The following is a 7,500-nucleotide window of genomic DNA, read 5'->3' as shown; positions in this document are numbered from 1 at the left end:
TATTGAGAATTGTTTTTACCGTGTTTAGTGTTAGATGTTGAGTTTATAGTTAGCATTATTTATTGTTATTTATTCAATATATTTCTCCTTTTCTGTTTGGCTTATCTTGCGATTGTCCCTGTTCAATTTCGTTCCCATCCTCTGATAGTGGTGGCGAGGGAAAGTCTAAACGCGCGGACAAAAATGGCGCGAAGAAAAATAAACAACAGGGCTCTTCTCCACGTTCTTTACTTTTCGTCGCGCCATTTTTTTCCCGCCTGTTTAGACTTTTCCTCGCCCTCACCTTCTGCTCCTAGGTCTCCGAGGATGTTTCGTGCTTGCCTAGTCCCTGTACGGCGTCTTTTCAGGCCCTCTCGGTCAATGCATTTCGGTAACGTATCCGAGACGAACGGCCGGGAGACGCCTAGACAATCTCGGAGTGCGCATGCGTGAGCATTTTTGAAAAGTTCACACGGTCCATTGAAATAATCTATAAATAAATTTGCGCGTGAATATCCTTCGCTAAAGATCGGCACTATTGGCACTATTACAAAAGTAACCAACCTAGTTCGTGTTATAAAAGAACAAAAATATTACTTTGAATCGGAAAGAATACTACTGTATAACGTGCAAGTAATTTCTCTTATAGTCCATCTTCAAATGAACCATTAAAATGATAGTCTTTGTTGATAAAAAGATTTGAAACAGCAGTTTGTCGACATTCTACCAAATTTAGAGAACAAATTCAACAGCCTGTCCGATTAGTTTAATAAGCTTGCAAATCCAAAAATTAAACTGCATAAAGCATTTCGAAGTGAAATGATAACGAGAAATTTATAGGAGCAAGCGAAAATAGAGAAACGAAAGATAGCTTGTCATATCCAAGAATAAATATAAACTTATTTCTTTAGCTTACCTTCTGATTCTTGATCAAATAATTTTTTGCGAAGCTGTTTTGCTTAGCCTACAAATAGTTTTTGAGATGAAATATAGTTCAAATTAGTTTAATGAGATAAATGAAAAAGAAAGGCCAAAGGACTTTCAACAATGAAAACGTGCATAGAATAAAAATGCTCGGCTTAACTCTTATATCCTCTGTACTCTCCATGGCTGCTGGACATCTTTCATCAGCGCGGAAAAGTTATTGACAGCTCGCCCGCTTCCAAAAGCTCCACCCCAAGTGAGACAAAATAGGGAACTTTAGAACCACGACGAAGTTCACGACGACGGCGTCTGTTGACCGGGAAAGGACTGGAAGGAGAACGTCAGTTTCGGCGGGAAAAAGGAAACTTAAGGTGCAGTGGATCGGTAGGTCGACGACGACGACACTGAATGTAAACAAACAAGTAGAAGTAGTAGAACTGTGATGTTCGTTTGCAACAAAGTTTTTTCGCAGAGGCGTCTTTTAAAACGATGCAAGATCTTATTTTATAAGCCGTATGTCTACTTTCATTGACAATGAAGAATTTTAAGTAATGTCTGACCTTTTCGAATGGAAAAATCTCTGCTTTCCGTACGAAGATTATTCAACTTTCAACCTGAATGAGATGACCGAGTCCGAGTGTCTGTCAGAGGTTAGTTTTGGAAAAAGAGACATTCCGATGCGATAGCTGTTTTCCATATAAATTTCATTTCCTCTATATTAAAGATATATGATTTGCCTTTCTTAAATACGTACAACTAAATTTATCACTTACGAGTTCGCTCGCTCGGCCTCCACAGCTGAGTGTTGTCTTCGAAGTAAACACAAGTCATCAGTCGAATTTTCAATCAACATCGCTTGTTAGGAGAAAAAAGAAAGGATACCTGGATTTACGAGGATTAAAAATGCAAAGCCCTTGAAAAATCGCCTAAAAACAAGGAGTTATACCTGCCAAAGCTTGTGGATTGCAGGACGACGCGATTCTACTGTGTTTGGCGTCGTCGACGACACCACGACGACGAAATTTGCTAATCGCGCTTGCGCAGTGCACGGTATCTCACTTCCGGTCGTCGTCGACAAAGTCGTCGTCGTGGTTCTTAAGTTCCCTAATGTCTCACTTCTCCGAGTTTGTCTAGGCCTCAAAAAAATTCCTCGAACCACGTGACCCGAAACGCATCGGCCTCGCATAATAATGAGGCCTAGGGACTAGGCAAGTTTCGTGCCATATTTATTCACAAATGTAGCTAAGTCTAAAAGCGGGGCTGTCGTAGAGACGGACCTTTGTAACTGCCAACATTACTTGAAACAATAAACTTTGAACCACTACAAAGAACTTTTTACTTGGTTAGCTTGCGAAAATCTATCGTGAAAGAGCGCCTTAAAATCAGTGAAATTGCCTAGTTTCAGAGTGATATATTAAAAGCTAACTACGACAAAGATTTGTGAGTTAACTTTATTTATAAGTGGAAGGGTTAAAAAAAATAAATAAATAATAATAATAATAATAATAATAATAATAATAATAATAATAATAATAATAATAATAATAATAATAATAATAATAAAGAACTACAGTAACGTTGGCCCATTTGCTTGGCCGTGTTCTCAGATGTTTATCACAGACCTCACAGCAGCTCTAAGCCGAGAGTCCCGCCATATACAAAGAACTGGATTAATACTCGAGTTCAGTAGAAATAAAGTTGTGGACCACCAGGAAAAACTATTGTAATGGCTGCCAAGTGATGATTTAGATAAGAGTATAACTGCTAATTTTGGAATCACACAGACGGCAAGAACTACGGAAACGATAAACATGTTCATGGTAACCTTCTTCTCGCGTCGTAGTATTCCTCCCAATTGCTGGGATGAAACCATGTCTTGCACCTTACGGTTCTGGTGCCGAACAGCCATAAACATTATTATATAATTGGCAGTTGGAAGAATGGTGAAAATGACAACACTTTTTGTCAAAAGAATTAAAGTAGGAATTCGGGGAAGAATGTTAATGAGTACTATTGCTGTAATCCAAGCCAATGTGGTAAACACAGCAACCTTTACAGCACTTGCGTCAAATCAAAAACAATAGTCTGAGTTTAGCTATGGCTTCACGGTAGAATAATGCTAGTTTATTGATGAATTATTGATAAATGTGCATCACTATTATTTTGCGAAATCTAAGGCCCCGTTTACATGGAGAAAAAAAATTCAAAACTTGTCCCGCTCGGCTACCCAAGCTACCCTAGGCGAGCCAACTTTTTCTACATTTCCTTAAAAAACTTGACGAACCGTTTACCTGAGGAAAAAAATGTTGGTTTGACTAGGCTGGTCACCCTGGCTCACTATTCTCTGTATAAACACTTTAACTTGCCCAGTCGGGTCAAGAAGAGGCAATCAGCTCGATTAGCGAGCGTTGTTGTCAGCTCTTGTCTCGGACAGTGGGTTGAACTTTTTTCTCATATAAACGCAGGCTAAAGTTGATTGGGCTGGGTGGCTGTACCTCCATTATATAAACGGGACCTAAACCTATTGCTTTTTTTGGCGTTCTCGATTGCCGTCGCCCCGTGGTTGCTTCTGCGTTCGCAGGATAAGAGACGACTGGGGCGACTTAACGCTCGTTTCGTATAGCCATGTGGTCATTTTAAAGAAAGTGACGCCTTCCCTGGTGTCTGAAACTTAACAACTTTGTTGTTAAAGGGGTTTCTAAGACCAAAAGCCTGTACAAACGGACGCAACATTGTTGGATGTTACATGTTACGTCCGTTTGTTCTCCCTGTTGCATGTTGTTGCGTGTTGTTGGGAGTTGTTGCACAATATTTCAAACCGGTCAAACTTTTAGCCATGTCCAAACGGACGCAACAACTCCCAACAATGTTGAATGTGTAATCAAGTGGTGACGAGTGAAATTGGGGATTGATTTCACGCGCGTTTTGTCCAAATCCTACTGATTTCTCGAGGCTAACTTTCTGACGACTTTCACTTCTTTTGTTAAGTTTGTCGTTCAGACATACTTGGAAGACGACTTTGAAGTCTCAGACATTACATGCGTCTAGTATGGAAACGGCACGCGGCAAACTGGGCTGCATTATTTATGGCCAACTCATCCGTCTCGTTTTTACACTAGACTCTCAGAAGTTTAATGTAAAATCGACGAATTTCACGTCTCGATCATAAAAAAGGGCCAATAAAAAGGAAAAGGTCTTTTAAAATTTAAAAACTTCTCCTTCATTACTGTCTCTCCGCGCACAATGCGCTAAACCGTAAGACCTGGAGAAATTGTCGGGTCTCAAAGGATTGCAATCTCAATGATTGATTTAATTGCAAAATAAAGTGCAACTGAGGGGGGAATCGGCCATTTCACCCGAAAATTTGCGATTGTATTAGGCCAGCTTCGGATATTCCAATTTCGCGATGACGTCATTTTACTACTACTACGACCAGAATGCTTTAGGGTTTTTCTTTCTTTTTGCTAATTAAATTGAAATAAAAAACAAGAGGAATCTGCTCGTAGTAGTAAACCGACGCCATCGTGCAAATGCCCTATTGTTGATATTCATACTTGGCTCCGAGAATGAAAGGAACAATAACCTTTTTCATGCCTGAATCTCTTGCGATTTCTTTTGTTTTATACTCCTCGATCAGCCTCGGAGCCAAATATGAATTTTGATGATTCGAATTTCGATTGCTTTCCTCCGCAGTGGACGAAAATGGTCCTGGGAAAAGAAAGTGCGTTACCTCTTTTTGTGACCTTTGCACGATAGGCAAACGGACGGCACAAAGCGTAACAGCGATCCAGGCTGATTACTGTCAAGTTAGCCAAGGACAACCCTGTTGGAAACATTCTGGCGATTAAGTCAGCCAGGGTAAGTTGTTGCAGATAAAGACACGAATAATCTTGAGCTCTTTGAATAAGCATCCACCATGTAAAAAACAACGGTTGAGCCACCAAGCCAACTAGGCAGTCTGATGTGGCGAGGCTGCATAGGAGAATGTTGGAAGGCCTTTGAAGGGAGGGTGTTTTAAGGGCAGTAACAATGATGGCAAGGTTGCTAACAACGCTGTTCTGTACAACTAAAACGTCAAACTTCCTAGTTACACATTATTTTTATGGAAGAATTGTCGTATGTGTTTACCCAATATTTTGTTTCCTGTGTTCATGTTCGCTTTTATTTTTCACCGCCGCTCATTTTCACCTTGCTGGCCACTCCTTGCTGGCCGATAGCATTTCTTATTTTCTCACCGTCGCTTTGAATTTCCATGTTTTTCTCCCTACGAAATTCGTCTCCTTTGTTTTCAAAAACTCGCCCTAGCTCTTTCTCTGTTGTCCACGTTAGTGTAAACATAAAAAATAACGCCGAAAAGACACGACTTTGTTGTTGTTTTTTTTTCTAAAAGTCCGGGCGGCCATGTGATTTCGTTCCAAATAAAACCTTGAGATGCATTTGGGTTGCTTCGCGCCGCGCGTGGAGCTCCGCTAATAACCTTTTTTTTTTTTTTTTTTCACTAAAAACGGTTTTAAGACAAAATAAATGACAATTATGAAATAAAATCATGTAGTGGTGTTGTGGTTGAACAAACAATTAAAAGACAGAGACACGGATTAGACGTACGGAAATAAAACATCACACATTTAATGCTGAAAGTGTCAGTACTTTTTCTCTTGATAAGAACTTCCTAAGGCAGTGTGTTGATGTAATACAGAGTGTGCTTTCGCCCTCCCGTTTTCGTCTCCTCCGTGTAGTGATTAGCGAGTCGTGTAAGTGTTTCTGCCCCGGGAAATTTGCCATTTAAGGTGACTCGACCCAGTTTTTTTTTTTGGGGGGGGGGGGGGTTCCATCCTACTTTCAAGCTGTCTGGTATCCCCACCTTTACTTTTATCGTAAGTCTAACACATAGAATGGATAACATATAGATCAATCTACAATATAACATAAAATTTTTGGCAATCGGAGTAAATGTCACGTGGTTATAATGCCACGCCCCTTTGAGGTCTGAGTCGAAAATCTGCTGTTGCCGGCATTTTTTCGTGAAAATCTCTCGGCTACACATAGAGCTCATTAATGCCTTGCACTGAACAGAGTTTCATCAAAATCGCAAAGACCCAATTCGAGAAATTCAGCGGTTTCCAAATTTAGGTCATAATTTATGCGAAAATGATAAGCAAACTTTACACGGATTATATCTAATAAACTATGAGATTCATCTCTTTATTTTGGGCATTGTTATAACAGATGGGTCCTTGTAAGTCAGCAAAACGCTTTAGGGCCTTGTAAATGCGCACGATTTCGAGCAAAGCAAACATATAGAAATTATAGTTTTCGATATTTGTTGACGTTTGTCAGCGTTTAAGAGTCTTTCTCACGAAAAAAGCATTTTCTTAAAAATTCGTAGTTTTTTTTTCCTTCAAATTTTTTCAGGGCCACAATTGATTAACTAACTACCCGGACTCTGAATTTCATGGTCATTGAAAAACTGTGACATTATCTTCTATAAGCCCAAACTTGAGTAAACATTGAAGATTTTTAGCGTTTTGGCTGAGTTTGTGCTTTGGGAGTTGTCTATTGTTTCTAGTCTGTCATTATACAGCATTCTTGTTCAGCACGCGTGCAATGACCACGCTTGACTGACTTCCGAATGCTCACCGAGATATGATAATTTAGTATAAGAAAACAGAAGGGATTCCCGTAACGAGTTGGTTTAATTATTGGCTTGCATTAAACCTATGAAAAAATGATGTTTTTTTAATACTAAGTAGATTTAGTGTGTAGCACTTCTTGATTTTTTTGCAAAGGCACAAGAAGCACGAGAATTGATTAAAAATTGTGAGTTAAACCTCTATGTATCACGCGATGGCCGGTCTCACTGTACCAAAATTTAGGAAAAGAATGAAAACGCTTGGGGGTTGGCCCAGAAAGGAAGGTGGGGGCATGCACCTAGCTTGAATGCATCATGTCAAACGTGTCCGTTTTCGAATTTGGCAGCATCAGTACAACCTTTGATAGCCTTTGAGCGTTCAGTTTTCGGATATTCCATTAAACCTCCATGGACTTCCCTCATTAAAACCTCCTTTTCTATTGTTTTATATATCACGGATGACAAATATCTCTTGCTCTTTGGCGCGAAATTTCAGCGTTAATGCATAATCTCACTGGAAGCCAAAATCAGGTCTAGTAATAAGTTCCATCACTGTATATTGCATGAAAACTTCAATTTTTACTGGCAACAGATCCTAGCAGATCCGCATAGTATGTGTGTTATCGTCTACCATTCCTGGTCGAATTGGAATTTGGAAGTGATGGTTTTTGAGGAGAGGGGAAAACAAGAATAGCCGGAAAAAAAACTCTCGAAGGAAAGCAGAGAACCGACAACCGAACTCTATTATAACGGGTTCGTGTTTTCTGTTATGTTCACACACCATCACATCACTCTGAAATGATTCGATTTCACAACTAGTTACTTCTCCAGATTATTGTAAACACGACAACAATGTTAAAAAGGGCTTTTCATTATTCGTAATCGATCATCAGTAATGCGGACGCAATGGCAAAGAAATTTAGTCAGGTAATCTCACCAATAAACTCATCTGCTTACCAAAGTGATTA

Source organism: Porites lutea, chromosome 13 (assembly GCF_958299795.1).
Source record: "Porites lutea chromosome 13, jaPorLute2.1, whole genome shotgun sequence".
In the NCBI taxonomy this organism is placed as follows: Eukaryota; Metazoa; Cnidaria; class Anthozoa; order Scleractinia; family Poritidae; genus Porites; species Porites lutea.
This window is presented reverse-complemented; position numbering follows the sequence as displayed.